This window comes from Stegostoma tigrinum, chromosome 43, assembly GCF_030684315.1.
Source record: "Stegostoma tigrinum isolate sSteTig4 chromosome 43, sSteTig4.hap1, whole genome shotgun sequence".
NCBI classification, from domain to species: Eukaryota; Metazoa; Chordata; class Chondrichthyes; order Orectolobiformes; family Stegostomatidae; genus Stegostoma; species Stegostoma tigrinum.
Window position 1 is genome coordinate 12,598,656 of NC_081396.1, and position 18,573 is coordinate 12,617,228.

The window sequence follows — 18,573 nt, forward strand, 5'->3', positions numbered from 1 at the left end:
AGGAAATGCTACACTTGCCCCCACACCACCTCCCTCACCCCCATCCCAGGCCCCAAGATGACATTCCACATTAAGCAGAGGTTCACCTGCACATCTGCCAATGTGGTATACTGCATCCACTGTACCCGGTGCGGCTTCCTCTACATTGGGGAAACCAAGCGGAGGCTTGGGGACCGCTTTGCAGAACACCTCCGCTCAGTTCGCAACAAACAACTGCACCTCCCAGTCGCAAACCATTTCCACTCCCCCTCCCATTCTCTTGATGACATGTCCATCATGGGCCTCCTGCACTGCCACAATGATGCCACCCGAAGGTTGCAGGAACAGCAACTCATATTCCGCCTGGGAACCCTGCAGCCATATGGTATCAATGTGGACTTCACCAGTTTCAAAATCTCCCCTTCCCCTACTACATCCCTAAACCAGCCCAGTTCATCCCCTCCCCCCACTGCACCACACAACCAGCCCAGCTCTTCCTCCCCCACCCACTGCATCCCAAAACCAGTCCAACCTGTCTCTGCCTCCCTAACCGGTTCTTCCTCTCACCCATCCCTTCCTCCCACCCCAAGCCGCACCCCCAGCTACCTACTAACCTCATCCCACCTCCTTGACCTGTCCGTGTTCCCTGGACTGACCTATCCCCTCCCCACCTACACTCTCTCCACCTATCTTCTTTACTCTCCATCTTTGGTCCGCCTCCCCCTCTCTCCCTATTTATTCCAGTTCCCTCCCCCAATCCCCCTCTCTGATGAAGGGTCTAGGCCCGAAACGTCAGCTTTTGTGCTCCTGAGATGCTGCTTGGCCTGCTGTGTTCATCCAGCCTCACATTTTATTATCTTGGAATCTCCAGCATCTGCAGTTCCCATTATCTCTGAACTTATTCTAAATGACAGCTTTGTTGAGGTGAGCTCTGGTCAGTCATTTTGATCTGGAAGTCACGAGATGCATGGAGAGTTTTCTACCAAAGAAATATCAGGCCAATATCAGGCACACAAACAGAATGGGCAAATAGATTCACATCTGAACGCATCTCACAGCCTGTGATCCTGAAGCTGTGCTCAGCCATTCTAGTAATGAGCTTCAAAATCAACTCGGCAAGATCCCAGGCTTGTGCATTTGCAACTGCAAACTATTTTGCTTTGGAAATCTGTGGTCTGATCAGGAAAATCCGTGATTCAACTTTGTGACCCAGTGTATGAAATTGTGACATCCCCTAGATTCCACAGCACTTTCTACCTCTAACACCCTGCAGGTACTACAATTCCTCCTACCTTCAGGAAAGGAGGTTTGTATTGACTGCAGCAGGGTTCACAGATCGGGAGGATTGTAGCAACAGAGATTACAGGAACACAAAGAGTAGTGAGGCTTGCAGCAGTTCATTGTGATAGGGAGGCTTGGACAGCTGAAGATATTTGTTGGGACAGGAGTGGTTCACATGGGAAAGGAGTGTCATGACTGGAGAAGAAAAGTGAGATAGCACATGGTACTGGCGATGGGAAGGGTATGCACTGGAGGTGGCTATACAGATAGTGAGGCTTTGAATGGCTAAGGGACTTACAGAGAGGTGGCTTTGAGTCTGAAAGATGTTACAAAGATAGGAGAGTTGTAGGTTTTAAATATGCAAAGGGTTTATAGGGATGGTAGGTCATTACAGATACAAGAACTGTTGTAGAAGTTAGAGGGATTGAAAACACTGGCCCACAAGGCATATTCGAGACACAGCATTGAAGAGGGAACACAGAACAGAAATATCCCACGTGTCCTTATCACCTGGAGAGAGGTACTACTGACCCTAAGATAGCACGGGCCCAGATTTATAATCTAGGTCTTCCTTTGCTGTCGTCATTTGGTTCAGTACAGAAGAGGTGAACACAGACCTTTCACACTAGAATTGTCAGAGCCTGGGATCTTTCTGTTCTCCACTCCCTCTTCAACACCATATCTATGTCATGACTTACAGGTCTACAAATTCAAGGCCTCAGACTCCTCCCTACAGTGTTTGCTGTTCTCTTACTTCACTCAGGATTTAAAGGCTCCCAAATGTGTCTCCATTTACTCTCTGGCTGACCAACCATCTTCAATGAGGTGATGGACGAGACATGAGTTGAGAATTCTATTGCACCAGGAGCTCCATAAATAGCGATAGATGACAGTGAAAGAGACAAACTCAAGTTAGACTGGTGCAGTGAGCATTACACATGGAGAATGGTACTGAATCGCACAGAGATCAGGAAAAAATCCCAGTCTCCAACCCTGGTGTGCTGCTTTACCTCTCTGGAGTGCGGAAATCAGTTGGCTGATGATCTGGTGAAGTTGCAGAAGCAGCAATTAGACCCACATAGTGAGGGATACCACCAGAGTGCAGGAAGATTTCAGGATCAAACAACTGTGTAGGAAAAATGGATTTTGACTCATGCTGCACTGGTATCAGTGCTCAGAGATGAGAACACTATTAGCGGGACAGGCAATGTCCTGGCGGCATCATTGCTAGACTTAATCTTGAAACTCAGCAAACGTGGACCCTGGTTCAAATTTCAATATGGCAGATAGTGGAATTTGAACTCAATCATTTTGCAAAATGTGGATTTAAGAATCGACAGAATGACATGAAACCACTGCTGATCTGGATGTGAGTTTGCTCGCTGAGCTGGAAGGTTAGTTTTCAGACGTTTCGTCGCCATTCTAGGTAACATCAGTGAGCCTCCAAAGTGCTGGTGTTATGTCCCGCTTTCTATTTATTTGGTTAGGTTTCCTTGGGTTGGAGATGTCATTTCCTGTTCTTTGTCCAATGTAGTGTTTGTCACAGTTCTTGCACCTATACAGCGTATTCAAAAAGAATGGGTACCTTATGAACACAGTCCGCCGATTCCTCAGCAATAAACCCAAGCAAACAGACAAAACTGGCTCAGAAACCATAACCACTCTCCCCTACAAAGACATTTCCGAAATGACTGCCCGACTACTCGGACCTCTTGGCATCAGGGTATCCCACAAGCCCACCAACACACTAAAACAGCAGCTAATGAACTTAAAAGACCCTATACAGACAACAAGCAAAACGAGCGTCATCTACAAAATACCTTGCAAGAACTGTGACAAACACTACATTGGACAAACAGGCAGAAAGCTAGCCACCAGGATACATGAACATCAACTAGCCACAAAACAACATGACCCACTATCACTCATATCCTTACATACAGATGAGGAAGGACACCACTTTGATTGGGACAACACATCCATCCTAGGACAAGCCAAACAGAGACACCCACGAGAATTCCTAGAAGCATGGCTTTCCAACTGGAACTCCATCAACAAACACATTGGCTCCAAATCCATCTACCATCCCCTGAGAAAAAGAACAGGAAATGACATCTCCAACCCAAAGAAACCTAACCAGATAAATAGAAAGCGGGACATAACACCAGCGCTTTGTTGGAGGCTCACTGACGTTACCTAGAATGGTGACGAAACGTCTGAAAACTAACCTTCCAGCTCAGTGAGCAAACACATCCAGAACCTCAACCTGAGCTACAAATCTTCTCAAAACTCGCTACCACTGCTGATGTTATGAAAACCCATCTGACTGACTAATATCCTTTAGGAATGGAAATTTGCTGTCCTCACCCAGACTGGCCTAATGGACTCCAGACACACGGCAATGTGATTGCCCTCTTAAAATGTCATAGCAAGCCACTCAGTCCCAGGGCAGCTAGGGGTGGGCAATAAGTGCTGGCTAGCCAGAGACACAATAATCCAAGAGTGAGTTAAAAATAAAATCCATTGGGAGGGCCTCCACTGGGACCATGCTGCGACCAGTGTCCTGGTCAATCACGTAATAAGGTTTATAGATGGGACTTTAAACTGACACAGGGGAGGCAGGAGCAGGGTTCAGGTGAAAGGAGCTTTCCAAATCCAAAAGAAAAAAGGTGTAGCATCAGAACAGCATGGTGATACGGCTGAAGACAAAACAGAAAGGAACAGGAAAGGGCATGTTTTAATTAAATCTGTACATCAGTGAATAGGTTTATAACAGGAAAGTGTGGTAAAAAGTAAATTAGAATTTTTTTGAATGGAAAGCATATTTACAATAAGATAGATGGACTTGTGACACAAACATAAATTGTACGGATTTAGTCGCCAAAGAGAATTGCTTAAATGACAAAAGTTGACAAATTAGTATTCAATGGTACACAACCTTGCTGATATTCAGGCAGAACAGGAAGCAGGATGGGTACCTTGACAGTAATGGATAACAAAGGCATTACAAAGAAAGCATTTGTTCTTAAAATGTGAAGAATCAGTTTGAATGCAAATTCTGGGTAAGAAGTCACAAAAACATAAGGAGAACAGATTTTAGGTCCCCTAACAACATTTCACTGCTCATTAGTGCATTAAACAGGAATTCAATGGAATTTGTAAGAAACGGAAGTGTGATAATTTTGGGAGACGTCAATCTTCATATCATCTGGAACAATCACACTGGCAAGAATAATATGCACAGATGAGTTTGGGGAATGTTACATCAGTGTTTCTTTGCACAACACATTGCACAACTAACTAGGGACGTAACTAAGATAAAAAACTGATGAAGCTGAGAATGAGTGAGTGATGTCACACTAAGAGATCCTGCCATAATTCAAAGGCATTATGAAGTTTTAAAGTGACAACACAAAGAACAAACAACAATCGAAAACAGAAACAAAGTCAATTACATGAGTTTAGGTGCGGAACTGACCAGGGTAAACAGACTGAAATGTACAGTTGAAAATGAACAATAGAAGACATTTGAAGGAACAATGTACAACATTCAAAGGGACATTCCATTGAAGCATACAAAACTTCAGCAAGAATTCCCTGCTTGTGCCTCATTCAGGACAAAAGAACATATCCAATTAATGAAAGGTTTAGAAGGGCACCTAAAAAAAGTTAATACTGAGCCTCGGTGGTGGACTGCCTGCATGTTCGAGGATGTGGTGCCAATACTGTGGGCTGTTTGTCCTGCACTGCGTTAAACTTAGTGTTGTTGGAGTTGCACTTATCCAGCCAAGTGGGGAGTTTTTCATCACTGTCTCAACTTGTGCCTTGTGAACAGGCATTGGAGAGTCAAGAGGTGAGTTGAGAGATTCAGGATACCTACTATTTGACCAACCTTTCTAGCCACTGTTTTATATGTCTCTTGTAGTTCAGTTTCTAGTCAATAGTAGCCCTAAAGTGTTGACAATAGGGCTAGTGATGGTAACAAATATCAAAGGGCAGTAGTTAGATTGTTTCCTTCTTGGAGATGGTCATTGCCTGACATCTGTTTGGGACAAAATGTTATTTAACACTTCAGTATAAGCCTGGATATTGCCTAGGTTTTGTTGCATTTGACATGGACTGCTTCAGTAGAAGCTGTGAATGATACTGAATTGCATGTAACCATTGGTGGACATCCCTGCTTACAACCTTATCACGTAAGGGAGGTCACTGACAAAATAGCTAAAAATGGCTGGACCTGGGAGACTACTCTGGTGAACTAGGGCTTCTGTGGTATTATTGTGCTGTCTCTACTTGAGATACAATGCAGGGTGCATTATAACTTCTCTCACCATGTTGATTAAAAATACTTACCTTGGAGGAGCTGAGATGATTGGCCTCCAACAACCATAACTGTCTTTCTATGTGCATCATCCTCCATAACCTGGGGCTCACAAGATGGAGAACAGATTGGATTCAAATACACCAATTCTCAAATTACACAATGAATATTGATTAAAAAGTCACACCAAACCCAGGCTTGAGTCTTGAAGAGCTATCATCGACAAACATTCCCTCTGGTTTTCTCTGCATAGATGCAGCCAGACCTTTTTGAGTATGTCCATTATTTACTCCACAATTTTTCCAGAACTATTTCCAGCTGAGGAGAAATGTAACAAATTCATGGTGACTAATTATTCACCTGTAGCAGTCCACGAGGAATTAAACAAAACGGGTGCAGGAGGAAGCTATTTAGGTCCTCAAGCATACCCAGCCATTTGATATGATCATGGCCGATCATCCAACTCAGTACTTTGTTTTTTATTTCTTCACATACTCTTCGATCCTTTTAATCCCAAGAACTGTATCTGTCTCCCTTCTGAAAACATTCAATTGTGGCAGTGAATTCCACAAGCTCACCACTCTCTGGGGTGAAGAGATTTCTCCACATCTCAGTTGTAAATCACCTTGTAAATGTAAAGACTATGATCCTGGCTTCCAGACTGGCCAGTGATCGGAAACATCCTGTGTTTATTCTATCTCATCCAGTCAGGATTTTGTAGGCTCTAAAATCTTCCTTCAACCTTTTAAACTCCAGTGAATATCATCCTAACCAATCTGATGTCTCTTTGTATCTGTGTCTGTCACATAGAAGCCCGACTGTGTGGAAGGAGGCCATTCAGCCCATTGAGTCCACACCAACTCCCAAAGAACATCCCGAGCAGCCCCACTCCAAACCCGTACCTCTATACGTCCCATGGCTAAATTCATCTACTTTGCTCATCCCTGGACACTGTGGGGAATTTAGCATGGTCAATCCACCTAATGGGCACATCTTTCGACTGTGGAAGGAAACCAGAGTAGACAGGGAGAATGTGCAGACTCCACACATTGTCACCCAAAAGTGGAACTGAATCCAGAGTCCCTGGTACTGACAGGCAACACTGCTAACCACTGAGCCATCGTGCCACCCACTGCTGGCTCCCCCCTTCCTCTATGCATCTGTTTCCATTTCTATGGATAGGCTGGCCACCAATATCCACTACAAACCAAGTGGCTCCCAGTTACCTTGACCATTAATCCTCATACTTTGCTTCCTGTAAAGACTCTCTTCCATTCTCCCAGTTCCTCCATCTCCATCGCAGCTATTCTGATGATACAAAGATTGACAAAGGGGCCTCCAAAATGTCCACTTTCCTGCATTGACAATTCCCCACTGGAGTCGATAGGTCCCTCAGTCAGGTCTGACCTCTCTCTGGTACTTCAGCTGTCAACCCTTGTTCCCTCCCAAAGAAACAATAGCCTCCCCCTTGTCCTTACCATCCCATCAGCATCCACGTCTGGAGGATCATTAGCTGCCACATCCATCACCTCCAGTTGGATGCCACCAACGTGTAGCCCCTCCTCTCCTTCGTCAGCCTTCCATCAGGGACGTTCGCTCTAGAACAGCCTGGTCCATGCCTCCTTCACTCCCAAGATGCCCACAGCACCTTCTCCTGCAACAGATGTAACACCTATCCAATTATTTCCTCCCTTCTCAGTATCTGTAGCCCAAACACCTCCCAGATGAAGCAGCGCTTTTCCTGCATTTCACTCAATCTAGCCTATGACGCTTGCTGCTCACAGTGTGGTCTCTTCTAAATTGGGGAAACAAAGCGTAGGCTGGGTGACGACTTCACAGAATGCATCCATTCTGTCTGCAAGATCGATCCTTAGGCACCACTATCACGGGGTAAGAGGATGTAGCAGAAGATGGAGATTACGTTGGTACGCAACCAGTTTAGTCGTAAAATGAGGAGAAAAGGAAAAGCTTTGAGAAGCATCCAGTTGCTTGCCACTTCAACGCATCACCTTGCTCAATATTCATCTGCCTCAGGTTTGCTGCAGTGCTCCAGTTGGCTCAGCACAGTTTGGAAGAACAGCAGCTTATTTTCTCCTTGGTAACTCTACAGCTCTATGGGCTCAATAAAGTTCAACAATTTTAGAGCTTCAGGCACTTTCTTTCATGTCTTCACCCCAATCCCAACATACCAGACCTTGTTATCATATGATTTGTTATTATACACAAGTCATTGTTAGCCACTAATTGTCCATATTACTAACTATCCATTCTCCTTGGCGGATATTTATCCATTCTTTTATCTGACCAACTATTCTTCTGTCTTTGGGCTTTATTTCCACCTATCCTTTACTCCTTACCCCATTTTCTCCCACCCTATCTTATGCAAAATAATCTTTTTCTTAGGTTTTGGAGTAGATTTGTAGCTCGGGTTGTGGCCTATCGCAAGCATGAGAATTCCAGGGGGCAGGCTATTAATAAACACATTGAACTCGATCCTAATTACATTCCATTATGGAGGAAATCCAGAAGTGAGGCAATCCATTGCAACAGACTCCAGAGTTTAAAAACCAGGCGGGAAAACAGACTGACCCGTCAGAGGATGTTACCAAGTACGGTAACAAAACGTCCGCAGAACAAACCAGCTCGGCATGCCAACTAACCTCAGCAATCTTTTTCTTAGCTACCAGTTCTAAGAAAGGGGCACTGGACCCAAAACACTAATTCTGTTTTCTCTTCAACTATGCTGCCATACCACTGAGTTTTACCAACAATTTCCATTGTTTCTGGTATCCAGCATCCATGGTTCTTTTGGTTTTCTAATCACACCAAATGCTAGCTTCAATTAATCAAAGATATACTGCAAAAAGAGAGTCACTGAAGATCCTTAGACACTACCTCCCAAACCCATGACTACTTTCACAGTCACTATCCTGACTTAGAACTATATTACTGTTCCTGGGTCAAAAATCCTAGAATTCCCTTTCTAAGACCATTGTGGATCAAAGTATACTATGTCAACTGCAGCAGGCTAAGAAGGCAGTTGTCAAGCGCACTTGCAATAAGTGCTGGCCTGCCAGGGATATCCACATTCCTGGAATGAATGACTGAAAATCTTGTTGGTGACATAATAAAATAACAGCATTATACCACTTAAAGGGTAAACTGGCTCTCCATACATTCTGCATCCCAATCAAACAGGAAACTGAATGTTTGGTCAATTCCCACCCGCACACATTAATCACTTAATCAATTACAGTTTCTAATCCAGATGTTTTCTATTGCTTCTACCTGGTCCATCCTGAGAACTTCTGCAGAGGTTGTTCAAACCCCTGCTCTCACCGTGCTAACGTCTTTGGTCTACATAGTTTCAGAGCCCCTTGAGGCCCTGGTAAAGACTGATCTACTTCTACTTGCCGAGGACTAGGCACCACTATCACAGGATAAGGTGAGAGATAGAGATTGCATTGGTACTCAGTTGGTTTGGTCATAAAGTGATGAGAAAAGGAAGAACTTCAAGAAGAGTTTCCACTTCCCTGTATCTTTTATCATTCCTCTCTGGAGCTGAGTCGCATCACTACACCTAATCTGCTGCAAGCAAATTTGGTCAAGATCAGCCTTACAAAATATCACCATCGATACAGAATCCTGCTAAAGGTAGCAGATACCTCCTGTAGAGCAGTGGTACGCTCTGTGACAAACAGTATCTGGAATCTCCTCCAAGTTTCAGTCTTTCAGAGCTTGTTGTACACCTCCAATTTCCCCTTCCTAAACACATTTCCAAATCCTCTCTCAAGCACAACACTCACCTTTGATGACTGTGGTGTCGAGCTTTGGAATTCACTTTTTCAACCTCTACAACCTTCTTTAAGATATAAAATAGACTTATTTACGTAATTTAAAAAAACAAAAAGAACTGCGGATGCTGTAAACCAGGAACAAAACCAAAGTTGCTGGAAAAGCTCAGCAGGTCTGGCAGTATCTTTGAAGGAAAGAAACGTTTCGGGTCCAGTGGCCCTTCCCCCGAATTTGTTAACTGTTTCAATCATCTGCAAAAATGCAACCTGTTGCTGTTAATACCTTACACTGAGAGGAACAGGAATATCACACCAACCTTTTAAGTTCTCGAACCAAAACGTCCAGAGTCTCTTTCGGACTGGAAACTTAAAAAGTTGCCGTTTCACTTTCAGTCAGGAACAGGTCCTAGTCTGACCCGAATCCCTGCCTTCACAGGGTGAGATAACAAGGTGGACAGCTGGATGAACACAGCAGGCCCAGCAGCATCATAGGGGCAGGAAGGCTTACGTTTCGGGCCTGGACCCTTCATCAGAAATCCCTGACTTAACAGCACTTTTGCAGTATTCACTGTTCTTCTCGCTGACCCTAAACCCAGCTGTAAAGAAACTTGTGTTCCGTGTCTAGGAGCTGTGAACAAGGGAAGAGCAGCTGAGACACATTTGCACATCACGACGGGAGAAACAGAAAACAGTGCGCGTCACAAAGAGCCAAAGTGATTGAATGCAGGTGGGATCTAATAGGGAGACAGAGGCGGGTCCGGAGGACCGGGCTGGAAAGGTTGGTCCTCCAACTAATCGGAGTCTGTGAGGGTGGGGCTAAAGGCAACACGTGAACAAATCCCGTTGCTGTTCAAGCGCAGGCGCGATGTTGCTGTTGCTGCTTGCCGGAAGCGTGGAATCGGTAAAGTAGGGGAAAGCAATGTAGTTAATGTGGACTGGGAGGTTTCATAAACGACTGGCGTACAATTGTAGATCTGAATTTCAAGCTTCAGGTCCTGGTAGCAAATCGGAAAAGGGCTGCGGACCGTGAGTCACCGTCGCTCTCTTTCTTGGGGACGATGGATGAGAGTTGATTTGATAGAGGTTACAAGATGATGAGAGGCATAGATGGAGTGAAAGCCAAAGACTTTTTCCCAGGGCGGAAATTACTATTTCGAGGGGGCATAATTTTAAGGCGATTGGAGGAAGTCGTGAGATGTCAGAGGTAGGTTCTTTACACAGAGAGTGGTGGGCGTGTGGAATGCGCAAGACGGCAGCGGTAGTGGAGTCAGATACTTTAGAGACTTTTAATTGACTCTTGGATAGGCACATGGATGATAGTATAATGTAGATTATGCAGGGTAGATTGATTTTAGTAGGATAATAGTTCGGTACAACATTGTGGACCGAAGGACCTGTACTGTGCTGTACCGTCCTATGTTCTAGAATATCCCTTATTGTCACAGATACTCCAGTACAGGAATACAGTGAACAGTTTTTACAGTGGTTGCCTTCAGTGGTGCCATTTAGGTACAAGTACCTAGGTACAAATCCTGCAGAGTAAAAAAAAAATTAGCATGAAACAGTGAAAGTATCCAGAATGATAATAAGTGACCTTCAGCACTTAAGTTCCAGTCCTTTCCTGCAGGGTCCCAAAGCACTACGCCACTCTGCCGCCAGTCTGGGAGATGCCCATTCACCCAACTGCGGGACTCAGTCCATGCTTGCCCTGCCCCTTGACTCCACTGTCCAGGTAGGGTAGGGGAAGAAAAGAAAAGCTGCAAAGAGGTTAAAAAATGAAGGGAAAGAGACTGGTGAGCAGAAGAACTCCAACCAGAGTGTCCTACTCTGCCATCATCTTGACTTGTTATCCAGGAAAAAACAGAGTTAATGTTTTGGGTCCAGTGACCCTTCCTCAGAAGACTTCTGCAGAGGCTGAGGAAGGGTCACCGGACCCAAAACATTAACTCTGTTTTTTTTTCCCTTCACAAATACTGCCAGACCTTCTCCAGCAACTTTATTTTTATTCCTGATTTACAACATCCGCAGTTTTTCTTTTAAATTTTGACTTGTTATCCTGTGGGTCTGGGGGATATGATCACTGTTTTATGGGGCTCTGAATGTTGAGGGGTGGATGTGTTTGCTGATTTATTTTGCCCCTGGGGGAAGAGTGTTAAAGGCTCTTATGAATCTCACGTATTTCAATGGGATCAACTCATATTTATTGACAGGATGCAGAAATGGGCTGAGAGGTGGCAGATGGAGTTCAACCTGGATAAATGTGAGGTGATGCATTTTGGAAGGTCGAATTTGAAAGCTGAGTACAGGATTAAGGATAGGATTCTTGGCAGTGTGGAGGAACAGAGGGATCTTGGTGTGCAGATACATAGATCCCTTAAAATGGCCACCCAAGCGGACAGGGTTGTTAAGAAAGCATATGGTGTTTTGGCTTTCATTAACAGGGGGATTGAGTTTAAGAGTCATGAGATCTTGTTGCAGCTCTATAAAACTTTGGTTAGACCGCACTTGGAATACTGCGTCCAGTTCTGGTCGCCCTATTATAGGAAAGATGTGGATGCTTTGGAGAGGGTTCAGAGGAGGTTTACCAGGATGCTGCCTGGACTGGAGGGCTTATCTTATGAAGAGAGGTTGACTGAGCTCGGACTCTTTTCATTGGAGAAAAGGAGGAGGAGAGGGGATCTAATTGAGGTATACAAGATAATGAGAGGCGTAGATAGAGTTGATAGCCAGAGACTATTTCCCAGGGCAGAAAAGGCTAACACGAGGGGTCATAGTTTTAAGCTGGTTGGAGGAAAGTATAGAGGGGATGTCAGAGGCAGGTTCTTTACACAGAGAGTTGTGAGAGCATGGAATGTGTTGCCAGCAGCAGTTGTGGAAGCAAGGTCATTGGGGACATTTAAGAGACTGCTGGACATGCATATGGTCACAGAAATTTGAGGGTGCATACATGAGGATCAATGGTCGGCACATCGTGGGCTGAAGGGCCTATTCTGTGCTGTACTGTTCTATGTTCTATATTCTACTAAAATGCAGTAAGTAGAGTCCCAACCTGCTTAGCTTTTGTTCATAAAGCAATCCTTCCATGAGCAGGCATCATTCAAGTGGATCTTATTTGAACTTCCTCCAATGAATTGATATCTCTCTTTAATGAGATTAAAACTGCTCACAATATTCCAGATGTGGTCTCAACAGCACTTAGTACAGTTGCAGAAAGACTTCCCTACTCTGACACTCCAACTCCCTTGAAGTAAAAGTCAACATTTTATTCCACTTTCTGATTACCTGCTGCACCTGTGTCTTAGTTTTCATAGTTCATACATAAGTACCCCAAATCCCTTTGCATTGTAGTTTTAAAAAGTCTGTTTTTTTGTTGGAGCAAATTGCTGCAGTTGCTGGAATCTCTCTGGAAAACGACAAATGCTGGTGATCAAGACAAGTCATGGAGAGAGAGTAAGCTAATGTTTTGCATCTAGATAACTCTTCATCAGAGGTGAAGTGAAATGTGGAGATGGCAACATTTATACTATACTTGGGGAAGGATGCGGGAATGGTCGGGTGTCGAGTACAGGGGCAGAAAACATGTTAATAGTTCGGATTAAGTTATCAGAATGTAAGAATGACAGAATAATTGTGTGTCTAACTGCCAGACTTGAAAGTACAGACAGTTCTGTTAGGCTGGGGGCAGGGGGGAGAGGACATGGTGACCGAGAATGTAACAAGTAAAGTGTAAAATGAAGAAATGGCAGTTGGTTCACAATTTGAAAGTGTGAATTCTAATATTAAGTCCAGAGGGCTGTAAACTGAAAGTGAGATATTGTTCCTCTAACATGCCAAGGACAGAACAAGTTCACATTTTTCCGCATAATTCTCAATTTCTCCTGCCAAATTAAACTATCAATTTCTATGTGTAGATTGACCTTGTCTAAGATTCCTTTCTCTGAGATTCTCTATGTTCTTCTAAACGCTGGTGAAAAGTTCTGTCTGCACAAGCCTCTCTTAGTACGTCAGTCTGGTGAACCTTCTTTGTGATTCTTCCTCAGAAAAGGAGATCAAAAGTGCACAGAACAACAGGGTTGAGTTGTAAATCTATGAAATGCCTCTATTCACCTTCCTGTCTCTGCTGCTCCCTCCCAGCCATCTGTGGCAACTCTCCCTCGCCTCCACTGCTCTCCATTGTCAGAGTCATACCACATGGAAATGGTCTAACCAGTCGGTGCCGACCATAACCCCAAGCTAACCTAGTCTCACCTGACTGCACTTGGCCCATATCCCTCCAAAATTTTCTTATTCATGTACTTATTATTTTTTGAAGAAGTGAAAGAGGACTGATAAAAGCAGGGTGATGGACATTGTCTATATTGAATTCAATAAGGTGTTTGATAAGGTTCCATATGGTAGACTGGCGAACAAGGTTAGATCTCACGGAATACTGGGAGATCTAACCATTTCGATACAACATTGGCTGGATGGTAGAAGACAGAGGATGGGGTTGGAGGGTTGCTTCTCAGACTGAAGGCCTGTGACTTGCGATGTGTTGCAGGGATCGGTTCTGGGCTCACTACTTTTTGTCAGGTATAGAAATTGGATGTAAATTTTCAGTTTACACCATAATTGGTGATGTAGTGGACAGTGAAGCCGGTAGCCTCAGAGTACAATGGGACCTTGATCTGATGGGCCAAGGAGCGGCAGATGGAACTTAATCTTGATAACTGTGAAGTGTTACATTTTGGTCAGGCAAATCGGGGCAGGACTTGGACATTTGATGGTAACATTCCAGGAAGTGTTGCTGATCAAAAAGACCTCGGAGTACAAGTTAACAGTTCCTTGAAAGTGGAGTTGCATGTGGATAGGGTAGTGAAGACAGCGTTTAGTATGGTTGCCTTTATTGGCCAGTGCATTGAGTATTGGAATTGAGAGGCTCTTGAAGTTCCCCAGCCTAGGGAAAAGACATATGCCATTCACTTAACTGTATTCCTCATGATTTTATAAACCTCTAAAGTCATCCATCAATCTATGCTCCAGTGAATAAAGTCCCAGCCTACCCAGCCTCTCCTTGGGTCTCAAACCCACCTTTCTTGGCAGCATCCTGGTAATTCTCTTCTGAACCCTCTCTAGTTTAAAAATATCCTTCCCATTATAGGATGACTGGATTTGTACACAGTACTTCAGAAAGACTTCACCAATGTGCCGTACAACTTCAATATAACGACCCAACTCCTATATTTAAAGGTTTGAGCAGTGAAGGCAAGCATGCTAAACATCTACATGTGATGCAAACTTCAAAGAACTGCGAACTTGAACCCCTAAGTATCTCTGTTCTATAACACCTCCCAAGGCCCTACTTTTAATAGTGTAAATCTTGCCCTTGTGTTTTACCAAAATGCAATACCCCACATTTATCCCAATTAAACACCATCTGCCACTCTTCAGTCCATTGGCCCAATTAATCAAGATCCGTCTGTAATCTTAGGTAAACTTTTTTGCTGTCCACTGTACCACCAATTTTGGTGTCATCTGCAGGCTTACTAACCATACCGTCTGTATTCACATCTAAAACACTTGTACAAATGACAAACAAAAGTGGACCCCTCACCCGTCCCTGTAGAACACTGCTGGTCACGGTCATCCAGTCCAAAAAAAACACCCTCCAACGTTGCTGTGTCTACTGCCATTAAGCCAATTTTTATATCTAATCGACAAGCTAATCTTGAATCCCCTGGGATTAAACTTTATTAGTCTCCCATACCATAATCTGTGTGAACACTGATTCAGACCCTTTCTTTAAGTATGTTTATAGTTGTCGTGTTGATCCAGCAGTTCCCCAAGTGACAGCTCCATAAAAGACCACACTAATTTCTCTTAGTTTCACAACCTTTGTGTTCACTTCTGGTATCTCCTCTCCATATTTGTTTTCTGTTTGAAAGGTTGATTCACGGTTAGAGAATTCAAACAATGCCACATCCAGATCTGACAGTCACTCTGTTTCTCAAACTATAAATATCTCAGGATTTTGGACCATAAAGGAAAAAGCACCAGTCACACAGAGGAGAAAGAGCTTATCTGTATGTGGAGGGAAGTTTTTGTGAAGATTTATCTGAAATGTCAAAACACTGGTGCAGTCTGAACAGAGAGACTGATGAAATGCAGGGATTATGGGAAGGCATTACTTTAACCTTCCCAAATTCATCAGCGCCATCACACTGGAGAGAGACCATTCACCTGCTCTGATTGTGGGAAGGGATTCACTGCATCATCCAACCCACTGAAACACCAGCAAATTCACACTGGGAAGAAATTATTCACTAGTTCTGAATATGGGAAAGGATTCACTCGCTCATCTAAACTGCTGACACACCAACAAGTTCACACTGGAGAGAGAGCATTTGCCTGCTCCAATTGTGAGAAAGCCTTCATTCACTTATCCCACCTGTTGATACAGCACCATGTTCACACTGGGGAGAAACCGTTCACCTGCTCCCAGCATGGGAAGAGATTCACTTTGTCACCTAAACCGGTGAAACACCAACAGGTTTACACTGGAGTGAAATCATTTACATGCTCTGATTGTGGGAAACGATTCAGTCAGTCATCCAGCATACTGAGACACCAACGAGTTCACGCTGGGGAGAAACTGAGCTGACTGTGGGAAGGGATTTATGAAGTCAAACCATTTGCTGAAACACCAGCAAATTCACACTAGAGAAAGATTATTCACCTGCGATGTATGTTGAAAGAGATTCACTCTGTCAAACTGTTAACACCAGTTAATTTATTCTGGATTGATACTGTTCACCTGCATTTTGTGAAAAAGGCCCTGCTGTTTGCTAACACCAGCGAATTCACAAAGAAGCACTCTTGAAGAATTTCACTCTTACTCACACCATGTAATGAAATGTAGTCATTTGTACTAATGTTATTAAATTCTGCTGTATTAAGTGCTTAGATTAAATGTATTAAATTAATGTAGATTAAAAAGTAAATATAACTGTGTATCTGCAGGGCACATTTTGGAATTGATCATAACATTGTTGTACTTCCAGTTCATGCTGAGTAAAGATTCTCTGACTGCACTGTGCGTGAACAGGGATTTTTTTGGTCATCAGGACTGGGTATCTACTAGTGAGTTGCCAAATAACTTCAGGTGTTGGATTTTAATGCTACTGTTATCGATGTCCACACTGTTATCTGTGGTCTGTTTCTGATGAAGTTTGTACAAATTGTCATCATTGGTGGTCCTTTGCAGATGAGGCTGACTCTCTTCAGGATGGATCCCTAGGTGGTTGTACATATCTATTCTGCTACCACAGGCTCTGTTACACTTGGGGCAGAAGGTGAGTCAGGCTTGACTTGACTTGACACCTTCCAAAATGCTGTTCATCCACTTTGGAGGTCTGGGTCCAGAGATTCCCAGGTGTCAATTGAAATGCCACATTTCGCCACAGAGGCCTTGAAGGTATCACTGTTGTGCTTCCTCTGCCCACCTGAGGTTCACCTGCCATTTCAAAGCTGGGAGTCGAGCACCTGCTCGGGGTATCCCTCGGCAGTCATGCGGACAACATTCCTAGCCCATCGTAACCAATCAAAGGTAGTTAGTGCGTTGATGCAGGGAATGTTGGCCTGATTAAGGATGCTGGTGTTTCTTCCCAGTGGATTCAGTGGAACTTGTGCATGCAGCATTGGTGCTATTGCTCCAGCACCTTGAGGAGTCTGATGTAGCTAATCCATGTCTCAGAACCATTTGGGTGGACAGGAACCACCACAGCTCTCTTGGTGTCAATCTAATGTTGTTGCCCTTGAACACTCTTTTCCCTGGACAGCAACAGGCTCCACTAACAGTCCTGGATGTCGTCATCAGCTGTTTTGGCCAATAGGGCACTCCTGAGGTATTTGAATTGGGATAGGCAGTAATTGCTGGCCAGCCAGCAATGCCCCGCAAGTGATTTTTTTTTTAAAAAGTGGTCAGCGTTCTTGAAGGCCTCCCCATGGTCCTTGATGATCAAGGGTTTGCTTCGCCAGGCCGGGTCAGGTTAGGATAGTGGAGAACCTTCATCTTGGGGATATTCAAAGTGAGACCCATGTGCTCATATGCTTATGTAAACATGCTGATGATGGTTTGCAATACATCCTGAGAGATTGCACATCTCAAGCATCATCTGTGTACTGCAGTTTGTAAACATCATATGCATCAAATGGCCGTGTGATTGGAAACCTTAGGCTTGTTTTGATGTTTTGGCAACTAGCTTAAATCAACTATTTAATGTAAACCAAGCATTTTGCAATTGAAAGCCAATTGAATTTAAATCTGATGGTTTTGACAACATCAGACCCATGCTATTGTAAGAAAATTGAATGTCGTCCAAGAGATATATGGAGAGGGTTGTTGAAAATCAATGTGAGAGGGAACCACAGTCTGAGAAATAAGCATATAGCGCTCACAAGAAATCACTAAGCTTTCTAACAAAACACCATCTATCCACTAAAAGCACTTCTAGCTAAGAACCCTCACAGAGAAGACATCCCTGACAGCTGGATCAACGGGAGAAAGGTGTTCATGACTGGAGAGGCAGTGGACTTGGCAGAGCATACATCCTGTCTGGACTTTGAGAGATCAAATTTTAATTTATTTTCTTGTTAGTTTGGTTTATATAAGTGGGACTTGTGTTTGCTGCAACAGCATACCAGTAAAATTTTTAATTCAGTTCAGGAACAGTTAGGAGTTGGGGGGAATTTGGTTTGTTGGTAACTCTGTTATTTTGCTCACTGTTAAGATTAGATAAATAAATTGTTACTTAGAATGTGAATATCAGGGATTTTCTTTCATTTAACTTTCTCATCTTCATAACACTCCCACAATCCAAAGATGTGCAAATAAGTAGACTGGCCATGCTAAATTGTCCATCGTGTTCAAGGATGTGTCAGTTAAGTGCATTAGCCATGAGAAATGCAAGGATAGGGTAGGGGAATGAGCCTGGATGAGACTCTCTTCAGGGGTCTGTGTGAGCATTTTGAGCTGAGTAGCTGGTTTCCATATTGTGTGGATTCAATGATTTTAAATACAAATGTGGTTTCATCCTGCTACTTCTATGGGTTTTGAATTCCAAACTTTATGAAGGTAATCTCACAAAATCTCAAGGTTCCACTTTATTCCTCTTGACCTCAGAAACAACTCTTGAACTTCTCAGCTGTAGCTCCTTCAAA

General features: G+C 43.7%; 2 long non-coding RNA genes across 7 annotated transcripts in view; one reads left to right on the top strand and one right to left on the bottom strand.

Moving 5' to 3' along the window:
- LOC125449042 (uncharacterized) overlaps window positions 1-10,046 on the bottom strand; it is a 61,319-nt gene extending 51,273 nt beyond the window's left edge. For 2 of the 4 annotated variants that reach the window (XR_007246801.2, XR_007246800.2), the window contains exons 1-2: window positions 9,693-10,046; window positions 7,060-7,235 (exon numbers count right to left, since the gene is read on the bottom strand). This is a non-coding gene — a long non-coding RNA (uncharacterized LOC125449042). The remainder of the gene's footprint in view (window positions 1-7,059; window positions 7,236-9,692) is intronic. The other 2 variants (XR_009443145.1, XR_009443144.1) reach the window with 1 other exon arrangement.
- Window positions 10,047-10,234: 188 nt separating this feature from the next.
- On the top strand, window positions 10,235-16,445 carry LOC125449041 (uncharacterized). Of its 3 annotated transcripts, none has more exons than XR_007246798.2 (3): window positions 10,235-10,579; window positions 12,752-12,825; window positions 15,300-16,445. It is a non-coding gene; the product is annotated as an uncharacterized LOC125449041 (long non-coding RNA). The 3 variants fall into 3 exon arrangements; XR_007246799.2 differs by having other exon boundaries at window positions 15,382-16,445; XR_009443146.1 differs by lacking the exon at window positions 12,752-12,825.
- Window positions 16,446-18,573: the final 2,128 nt, after the last annotated feature.